The sequence below is a fragment of the Somniosus microcephalus genome, chromosome 14, assembly GCF_052327205.1.
Source record: "Somniosus microcephalus isolate GS21.2 chromosome 14, FLI_Smic_1.0, whole genome shotgun sequence".
Lineage (NCBI taxonomy): Eukaryota > Metazoa > Chordata > Chondrichthyes > Squaliformes > Somniosidae > Somniosus > Somniosus microcephalus.
Window position 1 is genome coordinate 29,102,037 of NC_141000.1, and position 22,322 is coordinate 29,124,358.

Consider the following 22,322-nt stretch of genomic DNA (forward strand, 5'->3'; position numbering starts at 1 on the left):
GCCAGCGACACCGACATCCCATCAACGAATTAAAAAAAAACTCCCTGTATTATATAATACATTGTGTGTTACATGATATAAGACCCCCTGTATTATATAATATAGTGTGTTACATGGAATAATAGACTGTCCCTAGTATATACTCTGACTCAGTGTGAACCAACACCACAGAAAGTCCATAAGTTCTAAAATAACAGAAGCCCCCAAAACTTGTTGATAACAAGACCCAATGTGGTAAGAGTGACAATGTTATTTCAATTTATATAGATTTGTTCAGTGAAGAAAGTATTAGAAAATTCTCCAGTGAATACCTGCTGCAGCCACACCTAAGAAATATGAAGCAGCAACTGCTCCAAACTTTCAGAATACAAAGAAATGTTTTAAGTAATTTTTTAAGCCATTCCGAGTGAGCAGCCCAAAGGCTAGAAGAATGAAAACTTTACAAGGAGAACTATGTTCAACCTATCAATCAAAAACTGAATGCGTCATTGTAAAGCTTTCCAAAATAATGTCATTCGTGAAGACCGCAGGAATGCTTTTGTTACACTAAGCTCGATGTGATCATAGAGCCTCTTCATAGAGGTGATTCAATTTTGGGAATAACTCCCTTTCTCTCTCAGTGCCACTTGTCTTGATAATAACATGAAGCATTTTGAAGTGTCAGATAACGTGGGCTAATTGTGATCAGAAAACAATGCCCAGTTGATTCCTGCAGAAAAATATAATGTAATTACAACAGTGCCATGAAATTGCCTTGTTGCTATATTTTTGAGTTCGGGAGTCATTAACAGATGCTTTTGTTTCAGGCTACACTGTGCTTTTATACTGAACTAAAGACATCTTTTATAAATAAATAACTATACATTCAAAACTAATCAGAAAATGACAGATCATTGTGTCTAACATTACTCCTGTCAAATAACTACCAAACAGGGCTTTGGTTCAAAGACAAGTCACTTCTTATTGTTAAATCTCTTCTCTATTGCTAATTTTAAGATTACTGGTTAAACTATATGGCATTGCACATAGGGAGGCGAGGCCAAGTGTAATTTTCAGATGAATTGAGGTTAGAGGGCAAAGGCTAATTGGGCCAGGGAAATTCAATCCCCATTTTAAAATAAGATATTCTGTCCTCATCTTTATATCAAACTTTGATTTTATATCATTATTTATAACTAAACAGTGAAACTTACAGCAACTTGCGAAGCAGAGATGGTTGGAGTACAGGAATGTCTGTGCAGTACGCACTGGGAGACCCAAAACTGATGTGCTACAGTGCCACCAGTGGTGGGAGTGTCTAATTACAGTGTGACAAGTTTACATAGACAGTTCCCATTATAAGTGTAGACATAGGAATTTATAATGGGAAAAGTCAACACAAAAATGTGACAACTGAAAGTAAGCTCAGTACTAGGGCCCTCCTTTTTTATTCTTCTTCTACACTTTACTCACTCACCCAGATTCATATATTGCAGGCAACCATCACAACATAATTTAACTATGTAAGCTCTGGTTCAGAGGGCACATTTATGTCATCATGCTACGAGACCTTCTGTTTCTATTGGCATCCCCAAAAAAGTGTCATTCACAAACCCAGCACCTCATGGCACTTAACGTCGGTTACTCCATCTGCAAGCTCGAGCGCAGGTATACCCCAGCCAGGGGATTTGGGAAGTTAGTTTGAGGTGTGTACATATCGTAGAGCACAAGTGAGCAGCAGCAGGCATTGGTGGCACAGGAGGGACAGGAATCTGCTGTGTGCAGAGCCAGCTCACGTGCTTTATCAGCTACATAGTCCTGGCAGCTGAATGTCATGGAGGCTGTATTTAACAGAAGGATGTTATCTGAGTAACTGTGTTTTCTCCAGTCATTAGAGGGTGCGACAAGCTCCCCGAACAGTCCGGAAGCGACAACAGAGGAGTCCACCACCCACATCTGTGCAGTTGTACATGACTGTTTAACACAACTGCAGTCTAGCATGATGCATGTGCAGTTCCAGGACTTTCTGCAGCATAGCTTCCAGTGACTGAGTTCCGAAGCTCAGCTAGAGTATCCTTCATAAATACTCAGCTGCTATTGAAGCCATGGGTTCCAATCTCCAAGAGGCTGTCTTATCTGATTTCAACATGCAGGGGAGATCAGATTGAGAGAGCCATTGTTCAGTGCTTAATAGCTGTCAATGTTGCCCAGAGGTCTGTTCCCACTGACATCTGAGGCAGTGCCTATCAGCAGGGGCAAGGTTGCAGTAGCCATGCATGTCTATTGCCTTTGAGGTCCATACAAGGTTTGGTTGCAGTGGATCCAATTGCAGAGCCATCAGCACAAGGAGCCAGAGAGTCACCTCACTCCCAAGAGATCCCCCTTACACCTGGATACACAGGGTTGCAGCCTTACATCGGAGACTTCACATGGCCTGTTAGAGGCAGAGCCTCTCCCTGCCTCAAATATGGCCATCCGCAGAGGTGGGAGTGAGGATTCCCTACATCAGGAATTCGCCTACCTCCGGTCCTCAGTGGGACTTGGCATGTGGTGGTCAGTGCAGACCTCTCGCACCAGGGGCAAAAGTAGCCCCCACCAATAGGCTAGGCTGGGATTGAGGCCTGAACCCCCAAATGTCTTTTTTTTAAATTGGGTACAGTGGCCCCCTTACAAAGGGATCTGCAATGGGATAGTTATATCTTCTTTCCAGTTGGGAGCCTGACATTCCCCTTACCGGCCGGGCCACTTCTGCTGGACCCTCTGGTATCTTCAAAATGGTGGGCATCCCAGATACGCCCTTAGTAACACAGGAACCCACCACTGGTGGGCAGATCTAGGGACCTCCTCCTGACCCCATAAAGTCTTCCGGGGTCAGCGTCAAAAATTCCGGCAGGCACATCGTGGCACTTATGCCTCACTGTCACCAAGGGGAAGCAGCAGGGCAACAGGCACTCAAACATACATAAATCACTTATAAGGCATTACATTTGATTGAAATTTAATTCAATTGTGTCAAATAGAATCAATGGTAGGTGAGTTAGTGATGAGGCCAATGTTGATGAGGGTGCATTTAATTGCTGCATTGAGCACATCTGAAGGACTGTAATACATTAGGCAGATGTCATACATAGCTGAAGGTCTCACATAAGACATAAGAAATAGGAGCAGAAATAGGCCACTCGGCCCTTCAATAAGATCATAGCTGATCTTCTACCTCAACTCCACTTTCCTACACTTTCCCCATATCCCTTGATTCCCTTAATATCCAAAAATCTATCGATCTCTTGTCTTAAATATACTCAACAACTGAGCCTCCACAGCCCTTTGGGGTAGCGAATTCCAAATATTCACAACCCTTTGAGTGAAGAAATTTCTCCTCATCTCATTCTGAGACTGTGGCCCTTAGTTGTCGCCAATGAAGGTGTGTCATATGGCTCTTGTTTCCTGCCAGTAGCTCAGCAGAAACCTCATCTCGTCTTTGTCTCTGCTTTTGGTTATGAGTAGGTGTCCTCCGCTTCCACCTGCTCTATGCTTATCCTTCTTTTGATGACTAACCTGTGGAGTATGCCCAGGTGCAGCGCCTAGGGACGTTTTACTATGTTAAAGACGCTATATAAATGCAAGTTGTTGTTATTGTTGTATGCAGCAGACTGTGAAGAACATGGAGATCTTGGTGGTGTTGCGTTGAAGATAACCTCCAATCTGTCCAGTCACCTGAAGAACTGCTTCAAGACCTTTGATACTGATACTGATGGCCCTCAGTATATCTCCTGCAGAAGTGTTAGAAGCCAGGGTTGAAGACAACAGTCTAGGCCTCTTAAGGAGCTATACTTGCATTCTTCTTGCTTCATTGGATAATGGTGGCACTGTGCATTGCCTTAAAATGAAGATGTTTTAACTGCGACCTGAGATCTGAGCATTAGAAACATAGAAACATAGAAAATAGGAGCAGGAGTAGGCCATTCGAGCCTGCTCCGCCATTCAATATGATCATGGCTGATCCTCTATCTCAATACCATATTCCCGCTCTCTCCCCATACCCCTTGACGCTTTTTGTGTCTAGAAATCTATTTATCTTCTTCTTAAATATATTTAATGACTTGGCCTCCAAAGCCTTCTGTGGCAGAGAATTCCACAGGTTCACCACCCTCTGAGTGAAGAAATTTCTCCTCATCTCAGTCCTAAATGTCCTACCCCGTATCCTGAGACTGTGACCCCTCGTTCTAGAAGCCCTCAGCCAGGGGAAACATCTTCCCTGCATCCAGTCTGTCTAGCCCTGTCAGAATTTTATACATTTCAATGAGATCCCCTCTCATTCTTCTAAACTCTAGTGAATACAGGCCTAGTCGACCCAATCTCTCCTCATACGACAGTCCTGCCATCCCAGGAATCAGTCTGGTGAACCTTCGCTGCACTCCCTCTATGGCAAGTATATCCTTTCTTAGGTAAGGAGACCAAAACTGCACACTGTACTCCAGGTGTGGTCTCACCAAGGCCCTGTACAACTGTAGTAGGCCATCCTTGCTCCTGTACTCAAATCCTCTTGCAATGAACCATTTGTCTTCTTAACTGCTTGCTGCACCTGCCTGTTTGCTTTCAGTGACTGGTGTACAAGGACACCCAGGGCATTTCCCAATCTATCACCATTTAAATAATACTCTACCTTTCTGTTTTTCCTACTGAAGTGGATAACTTCACATTTATCCACGTTATACTGCATCTGGCATGTATTTGCCCACTCACTCAACTTGTCTAAATCGCCTTGAAGCCTCTTTGCATCCTCCTCACAATCCCACCTAGTTTTGTGTCGTCAACAAACTTGGAAATATTACATTTGGTTCCCTCATCCAAATCATTGATATATATTGTGAATAGCTGGGGCCCAAGCACTGATCGCTGCGGTACCCCACTAGTCACCACCTGCCACCCCGAAAAAGACCCATTTATTCCTACTCTCTGTTTCCTGTCTGTTAACCAATTTTCAATCCATGCCAGTATATTACCCCCAATCCCATGTGCTTTAATTTTGCACACTAACCTCTTATGTGGGACTTTATCAAAGACCTTCTGAAAATCCAAATACACCACATCCACTGGTTCTCCCTTATCTATTCTACCAGTTACATCCTCAAAAAACTCCAGTAGGTTTGTCAAACACGATTTCCCTTTCATAAATCCATGTTGACTTTGTCTAATCCCATTGATATTTTCTAAGTGTCTTGTTATCACATCCTTTATAATAGACTCTAGCATTTTCCCTACTACTGATGATAGGCTAATCGGACTGTAGTTCCCTGTTTTCTCTCTCCCTCCTTTTTAAATAGTGGGGTTGCATTTGCCACCCTCCAATCTGCAGGAACTGTTCCATAATCTATAGAATTTTGGAAGATGACAACCAATACATCCACTATTTCTCTTTTAGTAATTTGGGATGCAGATTATCAGGCCCTGGGGATTTATCAGCTTTCAGTCCCATTAATTTCTCCAGCACTATTTTTTTTACTAATACTAATTTCCTTTAATTCTTCCTTCTCACTCAATCCTTGGTTCCCTAGCATTTCTGGGAAGTTATTTGTGTCCTCTTCCATGAAGACAGAACCAAAGTATTTGTTTAATTGCTGCCATTTCCTTGTTCCCCATTATAAATTCTCCCGTTTCTGACTGTAAGGGACCTACATTTGTCTTCACTAATCTTTTTCTTTTTACATACTTGTAGAAGTTTTTACAATCCGCTTTTATGTTCCTTGCAAGTTTACTCTCATACTCTATTTTTCCCCTCTTAATCAATCACTTGGTCCTTTTTTGCTGAACTCTAAAATGCTCCCAATCCTCAGGCTTGCTACTTTTTCTGGCAACTTTATATGACTCCACTTTGGATCTAATACTATTCTTAATTTCTTTTGTTAGCCATGGTTGGGCCGCTTTTCTTTTTGTGTTTTTGCGCCAGAAAGGAATGTATAACAGTTGCAATTCATGCATTAGTTCCTTAAATGTTAGCCATTGCCTATCCACCGTCATGCCTTTTAATGAAGCTCCCCAATCTATCATAGCCAACACACTCCTCATACCATCGTAGTTTCCTTTGTTTAGATTTAGGACCCTAGTTTCGGATTGGACTTCTTCACTTTCCATTTTAATGAAGAATTCTATCATGTTATGGTCACTCTTCCCTAAAGGACCCCGCACAAGATTATTAATTAACCCCTTCTCATTGCACAATACCCAATCTAGGATAGCCTGTTCCCTAGTTGGCTCCTCAACGTACTGGTCTAAAAAACATCTCGTACACGCTCCAGGAATTCATCCTCCACAGTATTATTGCTAATTTGGTTTGGCCAGTCTAAATGTAGATTAAAATCACCCATGATTACTGTAGTACCCTTGTTACATGCACCTCTAATTTCTTGGTTGATGCTGGCCCCTACATTACCACTACTGTTTGGAGGCCTATAGACAACTCCCACCAATGTTTTCTGCCCCTTGGTGCTTCTTAGCCCCACCCAGACTGATTCTACATCTTTATTTTCTGAGCCAATATCCTTTCTCACTATTGCTCTGATTTCATCCTTTACTAACAAGGCCACCCCACGTCCTTTTCCTTTTCACCTGTCCTTCCTAAATATTGAATATCCTTGGATATTCAGCTCCCAGCCTTGGTCATCCTGCAGCTATGTCTCCGTAATCACAATTATATCGTATCCGTTTACATCTATTTGTGCTGTTAATTCGTCTAGCTTATTACGAATGCTTCGTGCATTCAGATACAGTGCCTTTAGATTTGTCTTTTAAACATTTTAAGACATCTTAACATTTTTTTGTACTATGGCCCTATTTGTCTTATTACCACTTTTTCTTACCCGGACCCTATTTGTTAGTGCACTCCTTTGTTTGTACACTCTGTCCCTTCCTGACACAACCTGGTTATCCTTCCCCCAATCACTTTCCTGCACTGCTTCCTTGTCTTTTCTCTTTAGCATTCGAGATTTCTCTCCACCGGGACCCTCCCCCCACCCCCCCTTATTTAGTTTAAAGCCCTATCTACCTCCCTAGTTATTCGATTCGCTAGAACTCTGGTCCCAGCATGGTTCAGGTGTAGTCCGTCCCAACGGAACAGCTCTCTTTCCCCAGTAGTGGTGCCAGTGCCCCACGAATCGAAACCCACTTCTCCCACCAATCTTTGAGCCACGCATTCACTTGCATGATTCTGTTTTGATGGTCATAAAGGGTATGGGATTGAGTGCAAAGGCCTGTATGGCCACATGTGTGCTATCAATGGTGCCTTGGAATTTGGGTGATCTGCCACATAAAGACATTGAACAACCTTCCCATTCTGCTGCCAGTTGCCCTTTGGGGAAAGTAATGGATTTGTTTGCACATCAGTCATCTGCTTCACACATCTTTGGAACTGCAGATTGATCGATAGTGCTGATGACCCCTGTAGCAGCTTGAAATGGGCCAGGTGCATTAAAGCTCAGGGCTGTCATAACCTTGACAGCCACCAGCAGTGCCATCATTTGGCAGAGGGTGGCTGGAGATCAGATTCTGAGGGCGAACACCATTCTATTGCTGTCTCCTTCGTGGAGTCTATGAAGGCAGCTTGCCTTCAAGGTACATATGCCTCTGCTTGTAGATGCAGCTTTGTGTTAAGGCCGGTAAGTGCAGTCCACCTCTGAGGCAATCTGATCTGCCTCACATCCTTTTCATTCTCTTCTAGCTCTACTAAATGACACAAAAAGACTGGAATCTCCATTGGAAGGTTCATTTTCAAAATTATATTGCAGCAACTAAAAATCTGGCAGCTAAATGTCTGGGTCAAAAAATGAATGGACAAAAATTTGAAAAACACCTAGCACAAAGCTAAAAATATGCAATTTTCTGAGATTAGCAAGCTGGCTTGGTGACTGGCGCAGGCCATTGTGGGTATCCGCACCACTATTGCAGCCTTACTATTTTTTGCTATTGGAAAGCACTTCAGTGAGAGGGAGGGAGTTCAGATGGATGTGGGAAGAAACAATGCCCAAAACAGTGAGCAAAGGCACTCAACTGCAAGGAACCCATTGCAATAATATTTGCAAGTGCCATGTGACCACGCGTCACGTGATCAAACGTCTCATCATCTGACCTCCAGGAACACGTCCAACCAGAATTGCCAGGCCTGCTGGAAACACGAGGCCACATTTGCATGGATGCTCTAATTTATGGTTTGTGCATTCGTGCAACAAAACCCCGACCTTTGAGTTGGCCCGGGCCCGGCACAGACAGTGTTAAGCAGCGCTTTCACTTTTCCCGCTCGCGCCCCGTCGCGCATAGATCACGTGGGCAGAAGCGCTGCGTGCGCGGCGTCTGCACGTAACACGGTGACGCGCAACGTGCGCAGGATTCGGTGACGTAGAGCTCAGTTCCCCACCCCACCCCCACCCCTCCGTTGACGAAGGAGTGGGGCGGTCCGAGCGCAGCGAGCTGCTTTACAATACAAAGAGCCGGAAATGAGAGGGCTGGCGGTGGTGTGACTATCTCCTTCTCCCGGTGTGCCGCGTAACCTATAGCGAAGCAAACGTGTCGGTAGCTGCGTTGTTTCTGGAAAGGGGGGAAAGAGAGAGAGAAAAAAAAGGAAGCTGGTCGGTGTCTGGGGTGAAGTGAGTTTTATTTCCACAGAGTGACGGTTGGGCCGTTTGCCTGCCGTCAGCGGGCAGCAGACTCGGTAAGGTCACTGCGCATGCTCGCCATGTACCTGTCAATCAGCAGCGACCATAAGAGTTTGTGCAATGCAATGTTACTCATTCAGTGCTGCATCCAGGTCCCCAGACGCCTTCTATTGCTTTTGGTTGGATTTGCCGCAAATGTGCTACGGTTGCGGGGACAACTGCTTCTTCTCTCGCAACTTTTGCTTATTTTCTGTATAATTAATTGACTTGCATCAGAATGCATGGCGCATTTAATTAATAAAAAATATATAGTTCTGGACCATGTCAACTCCTTTCAAGTTTAATTATTTAACTGGACGTCTCCGTCTATTTTTGAAATTTGCTTCATAATTTTGAGTGCTTGACTTCAAGCTGTTCGAGAGGCTGAGGGTTTTAAATGTGGTTATCTGAGGCCGGTGTGAGTTTTATGAACGTCAGTTCTCGGATGCTCATTGTAAAAGCATAAAATCTGAGTGATCATCCACCTTTTGCAGTGTTCCAATCGTCGTTCTCTATAAACAGGCTGCCAAATTTAAGAGTCTGTGTTATGTCCACAAAGGAACAAAAGTATGCAAATATTCACTTTCCCAATGTAGTGAAATATAATTGATTTTTTTGCTGCTTTTGGACTGGCTCTTCATGCCATCCAGTGTTTACATTTCCATGCAATTAAAATGTTTGAAGTTTTAAATGCAGTCACCAAAAGGCTGCCCTTTCTATGGTGTATTACAGAGGATAATGGAGTTATAAGTGAATTAGAAGGCAGTAATCCAGTCAAGGGATCTAGATAATCAGCAGAACTTGATCAGCTTATGAACATTGTCTGAGTACAGAGATTAATAATAATGCTTTGAGATTCACTTTTTAGAGGCTTTGATTATCACAGTCTAATGAGTGGCCTGTTTCATACTGATGTTTATGGTAGTGCAGGTGATGTAGAATTTAAAAGTTTTACCAATTTCATGACCTGTGGGTTGATGGTATGCCTGACTGTTGTATTAGTTTATTGAGAACTGCAGATTGCTAATGATGTAAACCAAAGCCAAAGCAGCTTTCTCCCGCTGCTGCCACCCTTTACTTAATAAGGTGACCGACCACAAGACAGGAGTGACTGCTGTCATTAGTGGCACTGACATCAAAGCATATGGATCAAGAAACAACCTGGAGGTGGAAAAGTAAATGTTGGGATTGATCTAAGCACTGCATTCCATATCTTTAAAACAAAAATGAATTCATATCATTTTGCACAGAGTAAGCTAAGTGACCAAAGAATGAAATTGGAGATTAAAAAAAAAATTGTGCCAAATATATTTTATATATCTGTTTGACAACTGAATGGAACCAAACCTCCTTCAATGAACAAGATATGAAAACAGCGCTGTATGTTTAAGATCTGTGTATTTTTAATGAGAAATTCTAAGTGGAGGAACATTTGAAAATTTTCTTTATTTTAGGAAATCCTCCTGCAAACTGACAACTGCTTTGCTAATTCTATGAAATGTCAGCTGACCAAACTGAGCTTTTCTTGGACTGTTAGAATCTGCAGAAAGAGACATTCACAGAAATCACAGAAACCCCACAGTGCAGATAGAGGCCATTTCGGCCCATCATGTGGGTTTCTGCAGCAGATGGGCTCAGACAGGAGAGTAGATCACAGAATCACAGAAACCCCTATTTTTCTATGTTTCTATCTCCCAGCTCTTTAAATAGTTCCATGGGCACTTTACTATCCATGTGATAGGACAGACTGGACCTTTGTCTAATGTCTCATCCGAAGGTCGGCATCTCCAGTAGTACTGCACTGGAGTGTCTGCCCAGATGTGGGGCTTGAATCTACAGCCTTTTGATTCAGAGGCCATGGCTAACATGGTGAGCAGTAGCTAAATGTCGAAAGTCGGCAACCTGCACAGTGTACATGCCGGATCCAGCCTCTGGGAAATGTCATGAAGTATCCAACGGACTCTCTTAAGCACTTTGTAAATGCAGTTTGATGTCATACTGGAGTTATTGTCTGTGATGTCAATCTCAGGTGGTAAGATTACATTGTTTTTGGGGGGGTGGTTCTTGCACTGCTTCATTCCAGAGTCCAGGTATTACCCGACTGCTGGGTTATAATGTCACTTTTGCATTGCTGCAGGCAGAAGTGGCAGCTGCTAAGTGTGGAGTAACATGTACTGTATGTGTTTTGACTATATGCTAGTCCATGTGGTATTCTGTGGAATGAATGTACATAGTCACAATAACTGTTGCTTGCTACGCTAGGCATTATATAAGCTTGTTTTTAGTCTTGTACTACGGTGAACAATCAAACTAGGAGAGAGAAACTGTTCCTATCCTTCAACACAGTCCTTTTGCCCTTCTCTCTAGGTGCTATGTTAGTTCTTTTCAATATACTCTAACTATTTAATCTGTTTGTTGAGAAACTCCACTCAGCTGATAATGTTTTTAGTTCTGTGTATTTGATAGGATGGTTTAGATTTGTAAATCCAAATGTTCAACAAACTGCGATCTGATCGTGTTGTAACAGTAGTTATTTGCTTTTTGCATTGTCATTACCTAATTTCCTGTTACATGGCAGTGATGTGATCCAATAGCAGTCTATTCAGCATAGGCCTCAAATTTAACCAAACTAAATATTTACATGTTTACTTGTTAATATATGCAAGCTATAGTACATGATGTTTCAGAATGAATCATATGGGTGAAGCCCAACACCACGTGTATATATTAGTGTTTGGATTGGTTTATACACATATGTAGTTTGAACTTTAACAAAGAAACAGTCTGCTTTTTTGCTGAATAAATTAGTTCCATTTTTAGCTCAACCATTTAGCTCTGAATTATTTTTTTTATTTTAGGTGACGTACAGAAGCTTAGAAATCCTGCTGAACTAAAAGGCTGTTGACAAATCTGGATTGCTGAGGATTTCTTGCTGAAAGGACATATTTTGGTTCTTTGTGTGCCTTACCCACAGTCTGCCAGAGGTAAGAGACCGACATATTCTTGTTTGATTAAATTTGCAATACCTTTAGGGCGGAGCTGCAAAGGCAGTGTTTCTACTTTTAAAAAAATCACATTTCTGCTGAGGTATGTTGTTGTACAGAAGGGCCCACTTTCTAGTCTTCCTATGTATTAGTGATGATGCACTGGGAGTCTTTCTAGAATGTTTTTCTCTGTCCCGCTATGGTCTTTATGTCCCCCTCCCCCCACCCAAATGCAAAGGACAATTCTTTGCTAGTGAAGACAAGCAGATGACTTGCATCCAGGCCTCGACCACTACCACTCTGTAAACCGCTGTGAGGATGAGCCCAAGAATGGCACAGGGTTTAATAGAGTTCCATTTGTTCCCCACTTTGTGAAGAAACACCTTTTTTAGGCTGAGTTAGGGAACGAGCTGTGGCCAGCTATGATTGTAGATCAACATCATACCATTTAATGGCTTAGTATGTCAGTGTACAAACTACTTGAACCACACAGTTGATCGTGCCTGTTTTTTATATTTTTTCTTATTTAGAATCATAATTCAGTTTGCTGCTTTATTACATAAGTCTATTTAGTGCAGTAGCAAATGGCACATCTCTGAGGAACTAACTTTTGTATGATTCTGTGGTTATTGCTTGACAACAGCTATCTTTGATCTTTGCAACCTTTAATGTAAAATAAAGCAGCTAATAATCTGAAGTTGTCTTTTAATTTGAGGCATTGTACCAGTGATGTTCTGATTTATCAATCAACAACTGAACCTGTTGCATTTGTCAAAGTTACTAAATAAATGCAAATATGTTCAACTGCCAGTTAGTCACACAAAGTCATAAGGGGATGGCTGGCATTTTTGCACTATTCAAATTCAGTGCTATGTAAGTAGCAGCACTTAACTGTCAGGACTGAATACTGGTGAGGGCGATGGTTTCTCTGGGGAGTACAGCCAGAGCCAAATCCGCGGTACCACGGGTGGCTCAGCGGTGGGGGTGGCGCGGGGGGGGGGGGGGGGTAGTTAGTGGGTCAGACAGGTGTTTCTGCGGCCGCAGACATGATTTCAGGGTGGTATGTTGCCTGCCTGGGTCACGGATGTCACTGAGCAGCTGTAGAACATTGAGGTGGGGGAGGGTGAACAGCCAGAGGTCGTGGTTCATATTGGTATCAACGACATCGGTAGAAAGAGGGATGAGATCCTGCAGGCAGATTTTAGGGAGCTAGGAAAGAGATTAAAAAGCAGAACCTCAAAAGGTAGTAATCTCCAGATTACTCCCGGTGCCACGAGCTAGTGAGTATAGAAATAGGAGGACAGAGTAGATGAATGCGTGGCTGGAGAGATGGTGCAGGAGGGAGGTCTTTAGATTCCTGGGACATTGGAACTGGTTCTGGGGGGAGGTGGGACCTGTACAGGCCGAACCTCAACAGAGCCAGGACCAAAGTCCTGGGGGGGGTGGGGGGGGGGGTTGCTAGTGCTGTTGGGGAGGGTTTAAACTAATTTGGCAGGGGGATGAACACCAGGATGTAGCATTAGAAAGGAGAAACGAGGTCTACAAAAGATTGGGTGGGACAGATAGCACTAGAGTAAGAAATAGTACGGTATTAGGTGGGGTCAGACTAAGAATACAAGAAGGTCTAAGATAGGTTTACAGTGCATGTGTATAAATGCACGAAGTGTGGTAAATAAGGTTGGTGAGCTGCAGGCATAAATAGACACACATCTGATGTCGTGGCGATAACTGAGACCTGGATCAAAAAAGGGCAGGTTTGGGTGATGTAAAAAGACTACTGAGTGCTTGGTTTGATCAACTGTTTCAAAACCATGAGATTTCTAGTTGCATCACTAGTTACAGAACATCCTGAGCAAGCTGGGCCCACGACCGAGTATTTATACTCCTCGGACGGCGCCACTAGCTGGCCGCCTAGTGTTACTTCATGAGTCATGATAAGATTCATGACATCCTTCCCGCCTGAAAGTTTTCGAAGTCCGACGACTTCCTTCTAGTGGATTAGGCGGACCGCGAATAGTCGCAGTCTTTTAGATCTTTGCTTGTGGTTGGAAGGCACATCTCCTCGGACCGTGTCTTGGTCCCTGGGTTGCTTGGTCCATACTGGTAGATCGATGGGGCCCGTGTTGTCGTGATCGACCTGCGGAAGACTGGGGAGATCGTGACTCCGGGTGCGGGTCCCCACAGGCGCAGAGCTGGCCTCATCTTGGTTGGTAGCCGGGGATTGACTGGCGTCCAGGCTTCGGGTGGCCATCCCATGGGAAGTGCTCGGCTCCCCGAGTTGGTCCGGTGGAGTAGCCGGCCGATCCCTTGATGTCCCAGGTAGGGCGTCATCTTCAAAGGAGCGCAGAGCGTCGGCACCATTACCATGGGTTCCTCTACCAGTTGGGTCCGGGGGACTGGTTGGACAGGGAGCCAGATCTCGGAGTGAAACGGTGGACTCCCGGCCACCAGGGTACCGCACGTGCGCGTATGTGGGATTAACGTCAGTTAGTTCCACCTCGTCGACGTGGGGATCGCTTTTGGAAGATCGGATGAATCTTCGGAGCAGCACGGGGCCGGGAGCTGCCAATCATGACGGTAGGGACGTCCCATGAGTGGAGCGACGCTGGAACCTGAAGAATTGCTCGTGAGGAGTGACATTGATGGACCTAGAAAGAAGAGACCTGATGGAATGCAACGCGTTAGGGAGCATAGTTTCCCACTGCTGGTCTGGTAGGTTGCGCGACTACAGTGCAAGATGAACAGCGTTCCAAATGATACCGTTGTATCTCTCAACCTGTCCGTTACCGATGGGATGATACGGTGTTGTTTTACTTGTGGCGATTCCCCGTTGGGAAAGATAACTTTTGAGTTCGCTTGACATGAAGGAGGGACCCCGATCAGAGTGGATGAAATTGGCCGTACTGCAAAGGGAAAAGACTTGATCGAGGCATTTGATCACTCTGGAAGTAAGCATATTGGGACGGGAAAGCAAAGGGAAAGCTTGAAAATTCGTCCACCATAGTAAGTGTTTCGTGTTGAGGAAGGCAATGGCCCTTTAAAGTCAGTGCTGAGTCGCTGCATAGCGTATATGAGTGAGCCATCCGACGGACGGAAGAATTGCGGTTTTAATTCCGCACAAATTCTACAGGTGGAGCATGTTCTTTTCACATCTTCCGTAGGAAATGGGAGATTTTTAGATCGCACAAAGTGCAACATACGGGTAATGCCAGGATGGCATAAGTAAGTATGAAGATCCGCAAGAGTCGAAGTTGACATGGAAGAACAGAATGCACGCGTGACGGTATCCGGGACTACATTCTCTTTGCCGGGTCGATAATGTATGGTGTAGCCAAAGGCGGCCAATTCCATCCTCCAGAGCTGTATTTTGTTATTCTTGATCTTAGTGCGTTTCTGGTTATCCAGCATAAAGGCCACGGAGCGCTGATCGGTTATAAGCGTGAAATGGCGATGAACGAGAAAATAACTCCATTTACGTCCTGCTTCGATGATAGCCGTAGCCTCCTCGACAGGAGGATAATTGTGTGCGCTACCCTGCAAAGTTCTGGACAGAAATGCCACGGGTCGACCACCTTGATTCAAGGTAGCCGTGATCACCACCTCCAATGCATCGCACTCGACCACAACAGGGAGATTTTCATCGATGGAACGAAGCGTAGCTTTTTCCAGTTGTCGCTTGAGGTTGAAAGCTGAAATAGCCGTTGCCTCCAACGGAAATGACTTTGCGTGAGGCAGGGGCTGGATCTTGTCAGAGAAGTGGGGTATCCACTTCGCATAATAGGCGAACATGCCGAGTGCCCGACGAAGAAAGCAGAGATTCGTAGGGGGAGGGAGCTCCTGAAGCGGCTGAAGTCGCCCTGGATCCGGTTTGATGACACCGTTGCTCACCCAATAGCCAAGGATGTTGACTGATGGTACGGATTTCACAGATTTGGACTCCTTTAAGGTTAAGTTGCGACGACGGAGAACATAAAATTTCTGGAGGTTGTCATGATGCTCCTTCTGGTCATGACCAGCAATGGTGATATTATCCAGATATGGAAAAGTGTCCGTTAAGTTCTCCTGTTTGACTAGGCTATCCATTGCCTGTTGAAAGACGGCCACCCCATTGGTGACCCCAAATGGAAGGCGACAAAACTGATAAAGCCAACCATTGGCCTCAAAGGCCGTATACTTTTTGTCAAGAGTCCTTTAACGGTACTTGATGGTTTGCGCTCTTTAAATCAAAAGTTGAAAATACCTTGTAGTTGGCAAGGTTATTGACCATGTCATCGATGCGTGGTAGTGGGTAGGCATCCAGGTCGGTATACTGGTTAATAGTTTGCGAGTAATCGATGCAAAGACGTTTCTTGTGTTGCTTCAGAGGATTTTTAACAACGACGACTTGAGCCCGCCAGGAAGATTAACATGGCTCAATGATACCGTCTGTTAGAAGGCGAGAGATTTCTGCCTCGATAAAGGATCGATCATCATGGCTGAAACGTCGTGATTTAGTGACTATGGGCTTACATCGGGCGGGGGGGGGGGGGGAAGAGAGAGATTGGAAAACAAGGAGGGCTCATCGAGCGAAGCCGCTGAAAGTGCACAAAACGGTACTTTGGAAATAATAAGCTCTGGCTTTGACCCTCCAATCTCGAAAGTGAGTCTTTTGTGTTTCTGGAAATCCTGTCCCAGGAGCACATCACTGCATAGGTTTTTGAGCACCCCGAGCCGGGTGGATAAATAAGTGCGGCCATTGAGAATAAGGTCGATGAGACAAAAGCCGGAAGAGTTGGTGGTCAGTGTCGTCAGAGCCATTGCAATTTCCCTGTCCGAGGGGTAAATACGCAGTTTTAACTTACTGACAGCCCGCTCACTGATGAAGCTGTCAGAGCTGCATGAGTCGATTAGTGCACTCAAAATGTGTCCATTTACCAAAACCTTCGTGGCTGCATGGGACATACTTTGGGGAAAAACAGCTGTGATGGGAGGAGGGGCAGTTTTACTCTTGACAGCTGTAACCTTAGTAGTGCCTCTTGGGGGAGGAGCAGTTTTATAGATAGTAGCTGCAAAACTAACAGGCTCTCGACCGGTATACCTTAGAAAAGTGGCCTTTCTTACTGCAATGATTGCAGACTGTGTTATGAGCAGGACAACATTTCCTATAGTGGAATGCACCTCCACAGAAGAAACACTTCCTTCCAGATTGCCAAGATGCCGCTAGGGCAGGGTCGTCATCAGCGAAGGCTTCTAGGGCAGGGTTGTCATCAGCCAGGGCTTCCGCCCGAGGCCTGTCGAAGGAGTCACAAAGTGATAGCAGCTGCACGTGGTGAAAGATAGGTATCTGCAGTCCTCTTTGCTAAGTCCAGAGAGCACGCCTGGTCATAGGCAGCCTGTAACTTGAGGGTTTTATTCTCAACAGACACTGACGTATGAAGGGAGACGCAATCCCATTAATAAAGGAATCATGAATTAGCTCCTCCTGAGACTGCTCAGCTGTGACCGCTTTAAGATTACAATCCTTGCTGAGCCTGCGATGTTTCTGAAGGAATTCGTCAAGTGATTCCCCGCGTTGTTGTCGAGTTGTGGCCAGTAGATGCCGATCAAAAATTTCGTTTGGGGACTTAACATATAGTTGCTGTAGTATTTGGATAGATGCGTCATAGTCTACACAGTCTTCGATATAGTCAAACACATGAGGGGATACATAGTTGGCAAGCATTCGTAACTTATTAGGAACATTCTCACCATACTCGGAAGTTGCTAAAGGTACGATACCAGTGTTTCCATACCTTAACAGCTGTAATTGAATTCGGGTCCAGATCGTGACGGGCGGGTCTGAGTAGTTTCTCCATGATGGATCGATTACTTCGTCCAAATTCCCTTCTACGGTTTGAGTCATAGCCGTCTGTTCCCAAGACCACTCAGAGCGTGGAGCAGGTTCAGTTGATTAAATTGATGTAAAAAGACTACTGAGCACTTGGTTTGAGTATAAAACAAGGCTTTAATCAACTGTTTCACAACCATGAGATTTTTAGTTGCATCACTAGTTCCTGGTTACAGAAACATCCTGAGCAAGCTGGGCCCACGCCTGAGTATTTTATACTCCTCGGACGGCGCCACCAGCTGGCCGCCCAGTGTTACTTCGAGTCATGATGTTGGGTACTAAATATTCCTGGATCTAAGGTGTTCAGGAAAAATAGGGAAGGAAAGAAAGGAGGTGGGGGTGGCAGTATTGATTTAAGGAGAATGTTGCAGTGTTGGAGCAAGAGGATGTCCTGGAGGGGGTCAAGGACAAAATCTATTTGGTTAGAGTTAAGAAACAATAGAGGCGCCATTACACTACTAGGTGTATTCTATAGGCCGCCAACTAGTGGGAAAGATAGAGGAGAAAATTTGCAGAGAAATTAGAGTGGTGCAAGAAGTATACAGCAGTGATAATGGGGACTTCAACTATCCTAATATAGACTGGGGTAGTAATAGTGTAAAGGGCAGAGAGGAGGAAGAATTTCTGAACTATGTTCAGGAACACTTTCTTGATCAGTATGTTTCTGGCCCAAAGAGGAAGGAGGCATTGCTAGATCTGGTTCTGGGCAATGAGGTGGAGCAATTGTCAGTAGGGGAACGTTTAGGGAACAGTGATCACAGTATCATAAGGTTTAGACTAGCTATGGAAAAGGACAGGGAGCAATCTAGAGTAAAAATACTTAATTGGAGGAAGGCCAATTTCAGTGGGCCGAGAATGGATCTGGTCCGGGTAAAGTGGAATCAAAGATTGGCAGGCGAAACTGTAATTGAACAATGGGCTGCCTTTAAAGAGGAAATGGCTTGGGTACAGTCGAGGTACATTTCCATGACGGAAAAGTAGGGTAACCAAAACCAGAGCTCCCTGGATGATGAAAGAGATAGAAAGATGAAGCAGAAAAAGGGGGCGTATGACAGATGTCCGGTTGAGAATACAAGTGAGAACCAGGCTGAATATAGAAAGTTCAGAAGGGAAGTGAAAAAGGAAATAAGTGCAAAGAGAGGGTATGAGAATAGATTGGCAGCCAACATAAAAGGGAATCCAAAAGTCTTCTATAGGCATATAAATAGTAAACAGGCAGTAAGAGGAGGAGTGGAGCCGATTAGGGACCAAAATGGAGACCTATGCATGGAGGCAGAGGGCATGGCAGAGGTACTAAATGAGTACTTTGCATCTGTCTTTACCAAGGAAGATGATGCTGCCAAAGTCATAGTGAAAGAGGAGGTAGTTGGGATTAAAATTGTTGAGGAGGTATGAGAAAGGCTGGCTGTACTTAAAAGTAGAGAAGCCACCAGGAGCGGATGGCATGCACCCTAGGATGCTGAGAGAAGTGAAGGTGGAAATTGTGGAGCTGCTGGCCATAATTTTCCAATCCTCCTTGGATACAGGGCTGGTGCCAGAGGCCTGGAGAATTGAAATTGTTACACCTTTGTTCAAAAAAGGGTGTAAGGATAAACCCAGCAACTTCAGGCCAGTCAGTTTAACCTGTGTACTGGGGAAGCTTTAAAAATGATAATCTGGGACAAAATTAACAGTCTCTTGGACAAGTGTGGATTAATTAAGGAAAGCCAGTACGGATTTGTTAAAAGCAAATTGTGTTCAACTAACTTGATTGAGTTTTTTGATGCGATAACAGAGAGGGTTGATGAGGGCAATGCGTTTGATGTGATGTACATGGACTTCCAAAAGGCATTTGATAAAGTGCCACATTATAGGCTTGCCAGCAAAGTTGAAGCCCATGGAATAAAAGGGACAGTGGCAGCATGGATACAAAATTGACTAAGTGACAGGAAACAGAGTAGTTCTGAACGGTTGTTTATCGGACTGGAGGAAGATACACAGTGGGATTCCCCAGGGGTCAGCACCAGGACCACTGCTTTTCTTGATATATATTAATGACTTAGACTTGGGTGTACAGGGCACAATTTCAAAATTTGCAGATGACACAAAACTTGGAAGTATAGTGAACAGTGAGGAGGATAGTGATAGACTTCAAGAGGACATAGACAGGCTGGTGAAATGGGCGGACACGTGGCAGATGAAATTTAACGCAGAAAAGTGCGAAGTGATACATTTTGGTAGGAAGAACGAGGAGAGGCAATATAAACTAAAGGGTACAATTCTAAAGTGGGTGCATGAACAGAGACCCCGGGGGTATATGTGCACAAATCGTTGAAGATGGCAGGGCAGGTTGAGAAAGCAGTTAATAAAGCATGCAGGATCCTGGGCTTCATAAATAGAGGCATAGAGTACAAAAGCAAGGAAGTTATGATGAACCTTTATAAAACACTGGTTCGGCCTCAACTGGAGTATTGTGTCCAATTCTGGGCACTGCACTTTAGAAAGGATGTGAAGGCTTCAGAGGGTGCAGAAAAGATTTACAAGAATGGTTCTAGGGATGAGGGACTTCAGTTACGTGGATAGACTGGAGAAGCTGGGGTTCTCCTTAGAGCAGAGAAGGTTGAAAGGAGATTTGATCGAGGTGCTCAAAATCATGAGGTGTCTAGACAGAGTAGATAGAGAACCTGTTCCCATTGGCGGAAGAGTCGAGAAGCAGAGGACAGAGATTTAAGGTGATTGGCAGAAGAACCAAAGGCGACGTGAGGAAAAACTTTCTTATGCAGCAAATGGTTATGATCTGGAATGCACTGCCTGAAAGGATGGTGGAGGCAGATTCAATTGTGGCTTTCAAAAGGGAATTGGATAAGTACCTGAAGGAAATAAAATTGCAGAGCTGCAGGGACAGGGCAGCGGAATGGGATTAGCTGAAGTGCTCTTGCAGCGAGCCGGCATGGGCCGAATGGCCTCCTGTGCTGTAACTATTGTATGATTGGAAACAGAGTATAGTATGGAGAATCAAGTAGTTGTGAATTCTGGGACTTCTAACAAGCCCATGTATAGTGAGACATCCTTTACGCAGTTCCTAATGTATGATTTGGAGTTGTACTGTACTTAATTTGAACAGACCTGCTTTCATTCTGTATGTACAGTAAAGAGATCCTCATGCCTACTACAGGAAACTTTTTTTATCCGGCACCGATGGGACCGGCGTGGTGCTGGTTGATCAAAAAGTCTGGATTATAGAGAGGTATACTTACTAAGGTACGAGAGCCCCGTACACGGCCACAGGTGCAGGAGCCCCGGTTACACAGCACTTGTGCAGGAGTCCCGGTTACACGGCCACAGATCCAGGAGTCCCTGTTGCACGGCCACAGGTGCAGGAACCCCGGTTACACGGCCACTAATATACAGTAAAACTTAGCTGAACCTACTCCTGAATTTTGCCGGTTAAGAGATTTCCAGATATTTAGGTGCCGGTTGAAAGAGCTTCCTGTACATGTTTAGAAGATTGGTAATACAGCTACATAAACATAATGGGGGTACAGTCGTGGTTATTGTCCAGAGATTGAGAGTTCAAATTGTGAAGTTAAATTTGATAAATCTGTAAGAAGTCACACAACACCAGGTTCTAGTCCAACAGTTTTATTTGAAATCACAAGCTTTCGGAGCGCTGCTCCTTCGTCAGGTGAAGTGGAGAGATGCCTATAGACACAGATTATATAGTCAGAGAATAATGCCAGATGATGACAGGTCGTGTCTGCTTTCTTGCATCTCCTGTAGAAACTTGATGTCTGTGTCGATATGCGCGATCTTCTTGGAGATCCTCTCCACTTTGAGCCGGCAGTTTGTGGTGTCGATAGTAGCCATGGTGTGGAGATGCCGGTGTTGGACTGGGGTGGACAAATGTAAGAAGTCACACAACTGTTGGACTATAACCTGGTGTTTTGTGACTTCTTACATTTGTCCACCCCAGTCCAACACCGACATCTCCACACCATTGATAAATCTGGTAATTTGTGGGCTGGCACCCGGGAAAATGCCCATGGAAGCTGCCAGATTGTTGTACGATTTCTCCCTCAGCTCTTTCTCCCCGCCCAGAATGGAATAGCCTGCCAGCTCAGACTATCTTAGCTCAGTGATGAAGAGTGCCCACTTGGATGAGATACTGCAGCATGTTTGGTACCCATGGAACTGCAATTTTTAAAAAATGACTCCTTGTTGCAATTTCTCATACTGTAATGGTTTACAAATCTTTCTACTGCTATAATTGGAGGAGGTTCACTGTGGTTTGTTTAAGGTTAGATTTGCCTGTTGATTAAATTATTTAAAATTTCCTACATTCAACATTGGTTCATTTTCAAGAGTGAATTGCCCATACAGTTTTTGAGTAACATTTGTACTTTGTAAGAAATCCCCTATTTTCAGATACATGGAGTTTATAAAGTGTGCGTGAGATTTTTGTTCCAGGCATGTTGGTCAATTTTTGTGCTTGTGTTAAGCTGTGGAATGGAACACACTTCCAACTTTAGCGCCTATTGTTAACATCAAAATATTCTGGTCAGGTAAAGTACAGCTACAACACTGGCATCTATTCGACAATGTGGAAAACTGCCCAGGTATGTCCAGTCCACAAAAAGCAGGACAAATCCAATCTGGCCAATTACCGCCCCATCAGTCTACTCGCAATCATCAGCAAAGTGATGTAAGGTGTCATTGACAGTGCTGTCATAAGAACATAAGAAATGGGAGCAGGAGTAGGCCATTCGGCCCCTCGAGCCTGCCCTTGCCATTCAATATCATGGCTGATCTGATCTTGGCCTCAACGCCACT

At 44.3% G+C, this 22,322-nt stretch overlaps 1 protein-coding gene across 2 annotated transcripts in view; it reads left to right on the top strand.

Moving 5' to 3' along the window:
* The first annotated feature begins 8,394 nt into the window (after window positions 1–8,394).
* The window catches only part of cab39l (calcium binding protein 39-like), an 89,877-nt gene continuing 75,949 nt past the window's right edge, over window positions 8,395–22,322 (top strand). The window contains exons 1-2 of one of the 2 annotated variants that reach the window (XM_086006440.1): window positions 8,395–8,680; window positions 11,522–11,647. The gene's annotated coding sequence lies outside the window, so the exon portion shown is untranslated. The remainder of the gene's footprint in view (window positions 8,681–11,521; window positions 11,648–22,322) is intronic. The other variant, XM_086006441.1, reaches the window with a different exon arrangement.